Source organism: Pistacia vera, unplaced genomic scaffold (genome assembly GCF_008641045.1).
Source record: "Pistacia vera cultivar Batoury unplaced genomic scaffold, PisVer_v2 Contig68, whole genome shotgun sequence".
NCBI classification, from domain to species: domain Eukaryota; kingdom Viridiplantae; phylum Streptophyta; class Magnoliopsida; order Sapindales; family Anacardiaceae; genus Pistacia; species Pistacia vera.
The window spans coordinates 806231-818581 of record NW_022196534.1 but is presented as its reverse complement, the minus strand read 5'-3'; the positions used below and the strand labels follow the sequence as shown (position 1 = coordinate 818581).

The 12351-nt window shown below is 34.6% G+C and overlaps 2 long non-coding RNA genes across 2 annotated transcripts in view; both read left to right on the top strand.

The window, feature by feature from the left end:
- Window positions 1-1584, top strand: part of LOC116113498 — a 22476-nt gene extending 20892 nt beyond the window's left edge. Inside the window, exons 2-3 of the long non-coding RNA XR_004125420.1 lie at window positions 1251-1343; window positions 1440-1584. This is a non-coding gene — a long non-coding RNA (uncharacterized LOC116113498). The remainder of the gene's footprint in view (window positions 1-1250; window positions 1344-1439) is intronic.
- An 8766-nt stretch (window positions 1585-10350) lies between these two features.
- On the top strand, window positions 10351-10759 carry LOC116113499. The gene is made up of 2 exons (XR_004125421.1): window positions 10351-10456; window positions 10553-10759. It is a non-coding gene; the product is annotated as an uncharacterized LOC116113499 (long non-coding RNA).
- Window positions 10760-12351: the final 1592 nt, after the last annotated feature.

Sequence of the window (12351 nt, the reverse complement as noted above, 5' to 3'; positions counted from 1 at the left end):
AAGAGAATAGAGTAGGTTGTGCGATGGGGAACCCGTGAGTAATGGGTAGAGTATTCCCGCATGTACGCCGCATTGAGAGAGCGGCATGAGTATCAGATAGAGAAGTGGTGTAGCCCGTGAGAGTGCATGCGGATGAGGGCTATACCCGAGTACCCGAGAGAGAGATTATAGACTCACATGGCTAAGGGTTCCGAATCCATGCATAACCGAGTCTGATCGGCTAGAATGAGTAGAGGTCACGTAGAGTGGGAGCGAGTCCCGGCCGTGCCTCCGGTAAGATGGGGCCGTGACTTATGAGAGAGTTATTAGAAAAGAGTTCTAAGAGAAAGAGAAAGAGAAGTACTGAGAAGTACTAAAGAGAAATGGAATGAGAAGTTGTAAGGAAAGAATTATAGAGAGAGTTACGGGGATAGCATGAGTAGAGGATTTACTTACTGAGCATTATTTTAGTGCTCACCCCGTTGTTTTCCTATGTTTTGCAGGACCTAGGTGAGGACACTGTCGGATGGATGTCGGCGTTCGAGAAGGAGTGGTTACACTGTCCCTTAGGTTTTTGATGACTTTTGTATATGTTATACATTTTATGTAAAAAAAAAAAAAAAATGTATATGTTTGTAGAATATATAAATATATTTAATAAAAGAAAATTTTGGGCCCAATTTCTTTATGTTATTTTATATGTATTTCATTATAAGTTTTGAGTAGTAGTGGCTATTACAGTGTGATATTGTTGAAAATGAGATTTAGGTACTTGAATAATTGCCCAAATAGACTTTTAATGCATCTCTTAAGTGTGCTTGCAATAGTTTTTCATAATTGGAAGCATAATTGAATTTCTGATCTTATTTTTCCCAAAATTATTTAAGGTACTTCAGGAACGTTAGAACACTCTTTTACACTGTTTATCACTCTCATTCTCGTTGTGTGTGTACAAAAGACAAAAAAAATGAGAAATAAATGGTTACTTTCTTATTCATTGTATTTTTCTTTTTATACATATGTTAGAATAGAGAGTTAAAAGAGTGTTTTTAACATTTCTTAATATACTTTATCAATCAGCATTCGTTCTTGTTTCTCCAGGAAATCAATATATTTGATGTTTCTTGGAAGTTATGGATCAAGTGGTGAACATATGATGATTTCGCTTTCACCTTTTTATTTCAAACTTATATAATGTCTACTTATGATGATTTGGCTTTCATCTTTTTAGTGCAAACTTTCTATAATATCTGATTTTGGCATGGTTGTAGGCATTGGATACTTTCAACACAGCAGTTGTTTCTCCTAAATATTAGGCTATGTTCACATCTTTTACAATATTTGCTAGTGCAATAATGTTTAAGGTAAAGCTCGGTCATCGCATACACTGCCATAGATACGCATAGTCAGGCAAGTCTTATGTATCATAATGTCTCTAATTGTCTATCTGGTTACTCTAGGATTATTCTGGTCAAAGTGCAAGTAGCATAGCATCAGAGCTTTGTGGGTTTATCACTGTGTTATCGGGAACTACTGCATTGCATAGCACAAGAGAGCCAGATCCACATTTTGTTGTAGTTACATGTCTCCTGCATATCAGTGGGCAAAACTAAAACTATTGTAAAACTCTACAAAAAGTTATCCATTTTAGCTTTAATAGTTTAGTAGTATCAATGAAGGGAGTTGAAATGAAAATTGATAAGTAGTCTTTAATTTTCACATAGTAATACCAAAAATAAAAAATAAAAAAATTTGTATAGTCAAAAAAATAAACATGTATGGTGACAAAATACTTGATGGCAAGGTGTGTTAGTGGTGAGTACACAATTTGATTGTTGTTCTTTCTATTTTTCATCATCATTTTAGGTTTTTGTGACATTTTTTCTTTCGGGAGTAGAGCTTAGAGGGAGGATGACACCTAACAAATTGATTAGAAAGTAGATTATTCATGTAAGATAATGTATATTGACAAGTATAATCTTGGCCTTTATTCTAGCAAATCAATTCATCGATTCTATAATGTGATTTGAATCCTTAATGCCTTAATACTATTATCTATGCTTTTTTCCTTTTTTTTTCATTTAATATAGAAATATGTATTATAAAGAAGAAAGAAGATCAAAGGGGACCAGGTTCCACTGTTAAAGGGTTTATTCCTAGGAAGGGTTAAAAAACTTGCAAAAGGCTCAAAAGGTACTGAATATAATCTGTGCAATAAATAAAAAAAATGCACTATGTTACATTGTCCCATATATCTCTTTTCTGCTAGGGTGTAACTCACTAGTCATCTTTAACAGGTGTGTGTGTGTAATATCCCACTTGAGTACGTATTTAATGAATTCTGTATTAGTTAAAAGTTTAGTGTTTTCAACTTTAAGTTGAGTTTTGTGTAAACAATGTGTAAAACTAGTACACGGGGATCATAGCATAATAACCAATAGAAAATTGGTCCCAAAGTTTTCCTTTTCATTACAATTCATATTGTCTTTGTAGTAACACAAAGACGTATTGTTTTACACAAATCCTTTTAAAAGGACAAAACAGGGAAACATGTAGCTATTGCTCCTCGCTTGCCGAAGACGCTGTCTTTCCTGACTGCATCAACACCTAATCTGCATCCAAAGGAAAAATAAACCGGGGGAGCAAATAATATTGCTCAGTAAAGTACAAAATCCCTTATCTGTCTGTTTCCCGTTATTATCACTTTATCCTTCCTTATACTTTTCTGTTTCTATTTCTGTTTCTAGGCTAAACATGCATGGCCTCTCTTACCGAGGTACTGCCAGGATGGCACTTCACACCCCAGTCCATCTTTCCTTTCGTGGACTATCGGGTGGAAATCACAGTACCAACCCAGTTCTTATTGACTACGCGAGGTGGGGATTCACAAAGCACCTACTCGTTTTTCCTAACCGTCGGGTGGGACACCTTAGCACCTACCGTTTCTCATGACTTTTGGGCACGATCACCAAGCATTAAATCCCGTCTCTATCCTGTCGGGTGATGATCAAAAGTGTCCAACCCACCTCGTAATAATGTCGGATGATGATCACACAAGCTCACCCGTTTTCTAATGACTAACCGGAGTGGGATCACAAAGCATCCACCCGTTTCTACTACTTATCGGGTGATGACCACAAAGCCGACCCTCTTAAGGGCTATTCGGGTTGGTGATCACAAATCATCAACCCGATTCCATACCAATGGCTGGGTGATGATACACAAAGTCATCAAACCCATCTATACTACTGGCTTCTAATTCCTCTATGCTAGCATTTTTCATTCTTCTACCCTTAGAGTAGTTTTCATCCACCAAGCTCTCTACGCATAGGGTAATTGCATACACAAGTTCCTACACTTTCTTAGGTCATTTTTCAAATGCCACAATTAGTGCCTATGGATGGTTACTTCCACAATGCACTTATGAATGCCGAAATGCAATGTGCAAGAATTTAGGTTCTACTACTCATATCGGAAACCTCTATTAGGCATTCATCAAACAACTCAAGTGCACTTAAACCTAACTATAGCAATGATCAAAAACTATTTTCTAACCATCCAAATGGGGAGAAACCCCTCCATAACCACAAAACCTGCCCAAAAAAAAACACTTCCAAAAAGGATCCCCAAATACACCCTTGCAATTCATCTCAAACTACCTTCCAACCCACAACTCATTTCTTAATTTGCAACGTATAAAACAATCCACAAGGCATAGTAAATCTCTATTTAAGTCCAGTACATGCTTATCACATGTTTTATATCACACATACACTCATTTCTATCAAACCCTAATCAAGAAAGCATTCTTAAATCTCAACTTGGGTTGGGGTTACTTACCTTGTTAGAGAGACTTCACCAACTCTTCCTTTCCCAACTTGGTTTGCTGACTTTTTCTTCTACTCTTAACCAAAAGAACCAAAAACCTCGAACTCAAATATATACAAACTCACAAGATCCTCACAACCAAAAGCAAGGAAAATCCTACCTTAGGAAGCTCTTAGTTTGATTTTACCCCAAATCACTTCAAAAAGCCCACCCTTGAAACTCCTTGATCAAAAAGAAAGAGAAGTTGAGGAAGTCCAGATGGAGAGTTGCGTTTTTGAGACGAAGACAGTGAGGTTTTGCGAACTCTTATTCCTTTTAATGAAATGTTATACCAAGCCCTTCCCATTTTGCCTTACTTTCTTTGGGAATTCATCTAGATCCTGTTCATCATACAAAACCCCCATATCACATATTCTCCATGAAAAATCTTACCCATTAACTCCCCGCTTTCCTGCTACTTAGGGGTAGTAGATGGTCAAATATGCCTAGGGAAAAAAATACTAAAACTAAACCACCATTTTAATCGACCTGTCGCCGCGGCGAAGAAATTCTGTCGCCGCGATGTAAATTGTTCCAGATGTAGATTTCCCGTGTTTAAACATCCAATCTTCGCCGTTGGCGAAGATTCTTCTTCGCCCCGCGAGCTGGTGTTGGACACAGACACTTCTCGATTTTTGACCAATGTCAGGTGCAAGCCTTCAACACAACACTCGTCAAACTATATTACAAAAACAAAACCAAACTCAATAAGAGCGAAAGAAGAAAATCAATACATTACCTCAGGGTGGGGCATTACAGTTTGTATGTTGATTGGTTGAATTGTTGCCGTGAAATGGTTGAGTTTTGTGGTGAAGGTTGAAATCCATCTTCGCCGGGTCTTGAAGCAAGTTCGCCGCGGCGAGGGGGAGATTGCACCAGGGTAGGTTCTGCCCTGTTTCGCGCGGGCGCACCACAAATTCTTCGCCCGGGCGGCAGAGATCTAAGACAAAGTTTCTTGAGTTTCTACGATTGAATTTCTTCTTTTGGGGCACAATGACCATGTCGACCCCTAGATTCAGTAGAAAAGTGGGGCAGTAAAAGAAAAGGAAATTTAGTTAGAGTATTGTGTTTGATGGGGTGTATTGTAAAGAATCAACAGGATATAGAGATGGAATTTCCAGGAGGGCAAGGGAAAATGGGAATAATGTTGGCTATAATATGAACCAAAAGGGTTAAGTGAGAGAAAAAACCTCTTTTTCTTCATTTCCACCGCCTCTTCCCATTGCCCATTTTTCCTCAATTTTCTCCATACCAATCTTTCAAGATTTCTAAGGCGATTTAAGAGGGTTTTAAGTAGAAGATTTCATCTAAAGCATCCTAAGGTAGGATTCATGCTTTTAGATGTGAATTTCTTATAATTATAGTGAAGTCTTATTGGTGTGTTGCTGTCCTTGTGGGTTGTTGAGTTGTAGAGAAGAAAACAGACCACAAAGGGAAGGAAAGGTGCTAAAGGAAGTCACTTTGCACAAGGTAACGTAAATCCTACCAATTGAGTTTTTTATAAGTGTTTGAGTAAGATGTATGCATATCAGTATGTATATGATCAATGAGAAATGATTTGAGATGGTATCTTATTTTGTAGTTGTTGGATCATTCATGTATGAGAATTTTGTTGATGGTGTGATATATGGAAAGTTTATATGAGTTTGAGAGATGTTGTGGTAATCCTTTTTGGGGAAGTGCTTTCCTTGACATGGTTTATGAGTATTTGAGGGAGTTTTTCCCCATTTTGGATGGCTAAGATGAAATATAGTATAATTTTTAGTATAGTGTTCTATGCCCATAGATGCTTGAGGAAATGCCCTAGGAAATCTGCCCTGTCACACCGTCACTTTCTAAGTCATTTTTGGACATTTTAACGGTTTGGAAACTGCTGAGCCAAACATCAAAGATGTAGCCCTGTTCTAAGCTTAAAACGAACCAAAGCCGTAGCATCGAGGTGTATGCACAAGTTGATGCCGTTTTAGGTGACCTGTCGAATGACGTTTTGAGGAAATCTTGTAGTTGGCATTTCTTAGTGCATTAGGAGCAATTAGCTAGCTCTACCCTTTGTTTATACCCTTGAGAAGTCTCTTTAGATTAGTAGAGATTTGAGTAAAGCTACTTTAAGATTTGAAATATTCTCTGTTTAAAATGTCAATTAATTAGAGAGAGCAACTAGAAAAATGTTGAATCGTAAAAGTGGAGTGGGCTAAAAGACATGTTCTAACATGTCTCAACTTTTAGCTCTTTCATTTTGTTATCTTATATTGTCATAAGTCCTCCTTATGGTATGTGGTTATCAAGAGTAAATATGGCCTTCATGTAAATGGTTAGGATTCTAAGATGGTGGCTAATGGGTTCCCTTGAAGCCCTTGGAATCTATATCGAAATACTATTCCGTATTTCTTTCTCATTTTATGCTAAACGTAGGGAATTGGGATATAATTTGCCTTTTGGAATATGCTTGGCGGTAGGATAATCCTTTGTGTTGCATGTACTATTATCTTTATGGATGTTCGAGATCTTATAATGTCTCTATCAAATCCAGAGTGGTTTACTTGGTTGCCCTCTCCACAGTCGAAGTTTAATTTTGACCTTTTTTAGAATTTGAATGAGATAGATATCTAGGATCTTTATGTTCTATTGGTTTCAGTGGATAATGTATCTATTAATGAGCTTAAAGAGGATCGGAGAGATTTGAAGTTGGATTGACCTTTTTTTTTTTTATGTAAATCTTATTTCTCTTGGTTGATTAATGATCCCTCCTACTCTTCTGCTTTGTTGGATAGAAATATTTGAAAGGCCAAAGTCCCTTGCAAGGCTCAAATTTTTGCTTGGGCTTTAGCTCACAATAGAATCAATACAGGTGAAGTTTTTAACTGAAGATTCCTTAATATGTTCTTGACTCCCTCTTGGTGTGTTATTTAAAAGAAGCTAAACAAAGACAGTTTAGTCCATCATTGTCCCTTTCTGTTGGTTTTTGGTTTAAACTGATTCAAATAGCTAAAATTCTTGGGTCATTTCAGCCTCTGATAAATTCTTTTTCTCAAGTTCTTGGACTCTTTAGGTAGGATTAATAAAGCTAAGGTTGTGGAAATGTGTTATTTTGTCATTGTTTTGGGTAATTTGGATTGAGGAATTGAAGGTTTTCTTTATATTAACAGAGAGGAAGACGTCCCTTCTTTGTGGGATAGAGTTTGAAATTTAGCTTCCCTTTGAGTGTCATTGACAATAATTTAGAGATTCTTCTTTCATTTGTAATTCATTTAAATTGGGAGAGAGTTTTGGCACATGATTACTTTTTTCATTGTGCGAGCATTTGGTTTATTTTTTGGTCATCTTTTTATGATTGTCATCCTTGGGTTGTCTGGTATACGTTGTGTATACCTTTTTTCCTATTTTCTCAAGCTTGTCTTTCTTTAGAGGATTGCTTATTCACTTTTGTTAGATCTTTTCTATAATACATATTTCATAGTTTCTTATCCAATTAAAAAAAAAAAAAAAAAGATAAAAAAAACACGTCAGGATGTTCTTCCCTCAAATTAATAGTTATGTTCACTTAAGCCGTTATGATGTGCAAAAGCTATTTTGCCCTTGGACATCTTATTTTTCATTTCTTTGATGTACTAATCAAAGTCACATGGTTATTTTGGTATAGAGTTTTGAATGTATTCTTAGGGATATGTGTCATTGTTTTGGATAATAATAATGGAGAGAAAACAAAGGAATTAGAGGAAGAAACAGATTATAGGGGGAGAGATCAAATATTTGTATTCAACAATCCATCAAAGTTTTACATACGACTATAATATACTTGCAATAGCTCATTCAGTCTAACCTAAATAATACATTCAACTGTAGGGAATCAAATCTGAATATAACAAGTTGTAAATATCTTATTTCCCTAAATTACTAGATCACAAGTTCTCCATGATTCTCTCCTGTTAAGTGAAACTTGACTGCTGAAGCGTTGATTGGTAGAGAGACACAATGTATAAATTGAATGTTATCAATAGACTTGAAAACGCCAAATTTGATCCTACACTAGACATATGAAAGAGATAAACCAAAATATAAGCATAATAATCCAATCGCTTAGGTAGAAGGGATTAGATCTTAGTGTGGCATCAACTTGATCGAGCTATGGTAAAGAATCCAAAAAATTCCATAAATGAAACTTTTAGAGGCTCAAACATGCCTTGGTAAGTGTACATTGTTTGACAATTAATTACTAGATCGTAAGTTAATCTTGAAGACAAATTAGTGAACATCCAATTAATAAGAGGCTCAACCAATGAAATCAATATTAATTTCTAGTTTAGGATCAATTTTAGCATAAGATGATTTACTAATTTTAGTACGGTCTTCAGTTTTAGCATCATATTCACCATCATGTTAACCTTGCTTCAAGCATCATTCTCACTCATAGGACCAGTTTGACTCTTAGGATTCATTTTACAAGTAATTGGTAGACAAGATGGGTAAACTTTTGGAAAGGTGTCTGGGGAAAGAAGAAATCAAGCCATTCTTGGATTAGGCTAAGTGGGGTGATCAATTGGCTAAAGATGTTTGAATAACTGGGAAAACCTATTGTAAAAGCTCTAAAAAATTATCCATTTTAGTTTATAGTTTAGTTAAGCTATCAATGAGGGAGTTGAAATGGAAAATTGATATAGTATGCTTTAATTTCATCCATAGTAATACCAAAAATAAAAAATAAAAAAAAGTTGGTATAGATCAAAAAAAATAAAACATGTATGGTGACAAAATGTGACTTGGATTGGCAAGGTGTGGTTAGTGGTGAGGTACAACATATTGGATTGTTGCTTGTCTCTATGTTTTCATCATCATTTTTAGGTTTTTGTGACATTTTTTTCTTTCGGGTAGTAAGAGCTTATGAGGGAGGATGACACCTAAACAAATTGATTAGAAAGTAGATTTATTCATTGTAAGATAGATGTATATTGACAAGGATATAATCTTGGACCATTTATTCTAGCAAATCAAATTCATCGGATTCTATAATGTGATTTGAATCCTTAATGCCTTTAATCTATGCTTATTTTTCCTTTTTTTTTTCATTTAATATAGAAATATTGTATTATAAAGAAGAAAGAAAGATCAAAGGTGGACCAGGTGTCCACTGTAAAGGGTTTATTTCCTAGGAAGGGTTAAAAAACTATGCAAAAGGCTCAAAAAGGTATGAATATAATCTGTGCAATAAATAAAAAAAAATGCACTATGTTACTATTGTCCAGCATATATCTCTTTTCTGCTAGGGTGTAACTCACTAGTCATCTTTTAACAAGGGGTGTGTGTGTAATATCCCACTTGAGGTACGTATTTAAGATTTGCTGTATTAGTTAAAAGTTTATTGTTTCAACTTTAATTGAGTTTGTGTAACAACTGTTGAAAACTAGTACAATGCATGCATAATAACAATAGAAAATTGGGCCCAAAGTTTTCCTTTTCATTACAAGTCATATGTCTTTTATACACAAAGAGTATTGTTTACAAAAATTCCTTTTAAAAGACAAAACAGGGGAAACAGTGTAGCTATTGCTCCTCGCTTGCCGNTTTCTGGTAGTAAGTGCTTATGAGGGAGGATGACACCAAAACAAATTGACTAGAAAGTAGATTTATTCATTGTAAGTAGATGTATATTGACAAGGATATAATCTTGGACCATTTATTCTAGCAAATCAAATTCATCGGATTCTATAATGTGATTTGAATCCTTAATGCCTTTAATCTATGCTTTTTTTTCATTTAATATAGAAATATTATATTATAAAGAAGAAAGAAAGATCAAAGTGGACCAAGTGTCTGCTGTAAAGGGTCTATTTCCTAGGAAGGGTTAAAAAACTATACAAAAGGCTCAAAAAGGTGTGAATATAATCTGTGCAATAAAAAGAAAAAGTGCACTATGTTACTACTGTCCAGCATATATCTCTTTTCTGCTAGGGTGTAACTCACTAGTCATCTTTTAACAAGGTGTGTGTGATATTGTTGAAAATGAGATTTAGATACTTTAATAATTGCCCAAATAGACTTGTAATGCATCTCTTAAGTGTGCTTGCAATAGTATTTCAGAATTGGAAGCATAATTGAATTTCTGATTTTATTTTTCCGAGAATTATTTAAGGTACTTCAGGAACGCCAGAACACTCTTTTACACTGTTTATCATTCTCATTCTCATTCTCGTTGTGTGTGTACAAAAGACAAAAAAAATGAGAAATAAATGGTAAGTTTCTTATTCATTGTATTTTACTTTTTATACGTATGTCAGAATAGAGAGTTAAAAAAGTGTTTTTAGCATTTCTTAAGATACTTTATCAATCAGCATTTGTTCTTGTTTCTCCAGGAAATCAATATATCTGATGTTTCTTGGAAGTTATGGATCAAGTGGTGAACATATGATGATTTCGCTTTCACCTTTTTATTTCAAACTTATATAATGTCTACATATGATGATATGGCTTTAATCTTTTAAGTGCAAACTTTATATAATATATGATTTTGGCATGGTTGCAGGCATTGGATACTTTCAACAAAGCAAATGTTTCTCCTAAAAATTACGCTATGTTCACATCTTTTACAATATTTGCTAGTGCAATAATGTTTAAGGTAAAGCTCGGTCATCGCATACACTGCCATAGATACACATAGTCAGGCAAGTCTTATGTATCATAATGCCTCTAATTGTCTGTCTGGCTGCTCTAGGATTATTCTGGTCAAAGTGCAAGTAGCATAGCATCAGAGCTTTGTGGGTTTATCATTGTGTTATCGGGAACTACTGCATTGCATAACACAAGAGAGCCAGATCCACATTTTGTTGTAGTTACATGTCTCCTGCATATCAGTGGGCAAAACTTTGATGTCTGTTGTAAATATATAATTTAGCAAACTAAGCACATTATATTTAAGTAATGCTCGATACATATGCCATCTATATATGTTGTTTCTATAAGCTTAAATATAAATGTAATGAAATTCTGGATGTAGTAGTGGAAATATAATTGAACTACATGGAAGAAGAAATTGTAGTACGTAAACGATGAATGTTTCTATAGGTAAAATTAGCATATAAAAGAAGAGTAATGGAAAAAAGAGAAGATGAAAATATGAAATTTTAAGAAAATGAAAAGTCGATCTTTCATGACCCACTACTGTTTATATATATGTACGTATTTATAAACTTCGATGGACAGTAAAAATAATAAAATATAGCATGTTAATTTAACCCAATAAACCCAAACGCATAAACTATAGAAGTCATTGATAATAAATAAGAATTTGAAAAAAGTTAACTAGTAGTCCATTAATTAGAAAAAAAAAAAAAAAAAAAGGATTTTATGGGAGCAAGGGTGGGAGGTATTCAATCTGTGTTAGAAAAATCAAGTTGGGAGGAGGAATTCATAGTATAGGAGATTTCAATTTTTCTTTTTCTCGTCAGAAAAAAAAATTAATAGATCTGGTTCTACATGAAGCTTATTTTATGTGGAACTTAGGATATAATGTGAAACATAGACTGGATAGATATTCAAATTGAAGCTAATTTGCCTTGTTTTAGCAGGAAATGTTGGAATAGTTGTTTCTGATCATTGCCCAATAAGATTAGATTTCAACTTTGAGATGGTGTCCTTTTCCTTTCAAATTAGAAGCTTTATTCTATAAAATTGAACCTGTAGAAGCCTATGACCATGTTTATTGGAATTACTTGGGACTTTGTCTTGGAAGTTGAAGGTTTTTTTGTAGTAAATGGAGAAGGTGTATTAGAAAATACTTGTATCTATGAATTTTTCTGTCTTTTATAATGGCTTTCGTAATATAATTTGGGGCTTCAAGGTTATTCAAAAGACTTGACACGTTATCTTGGTCAACACTAGATTATAAAAATAAAATAGGTAAGGATCAAATTATGGTGCCTCATTTCAATGTTTTGATGATACTATTCTTTTCTTTTGGGAAGGACTTTACTGTGTCTAGTTTCTTTGATTGTTGGAGTAGCTAGATTGGTTTTGGGCCTAAAGTTTTTAAGCTGTCCAAGAGTGTTATTACTGGTGTTAATTTGCAAGATCAGGAAGCCGTTTCTTTGGCAAAAAGATTGGGTTGTAGTGTTGGTGAGAGGCTATTGCACAAAGAGGTTCATCTGGAAAATAGATTAGGATGTAGTGTTGGTGAGTGCATATAAACTATTGGAGTCTTCTTTTCATAGATAGCCCTAGAAGGGTAAGCTATAAAACCCCAATCTAAAAAAATTGCAGAAAAAATTGCTTGGGTGGAGCGTGGAGCAGTTTTATATAAAATGGGCTTTCAGTTAATTCGGTGTTTTTAGTCTTATTTATACCTTTTTTTTTTTTAAAAAAAAGACAATTTATTATTTAATATTATCGTTATCATTATAATACAGCTTATAGAATTAAACAGTTTTCTAAGTGATTTCTTGTGGGATAGGACTATGGAGTTGAGGGAAAATAACTATAGTTGGAAATATGTTTTTGCGTCTTGGGGAGTAGGAA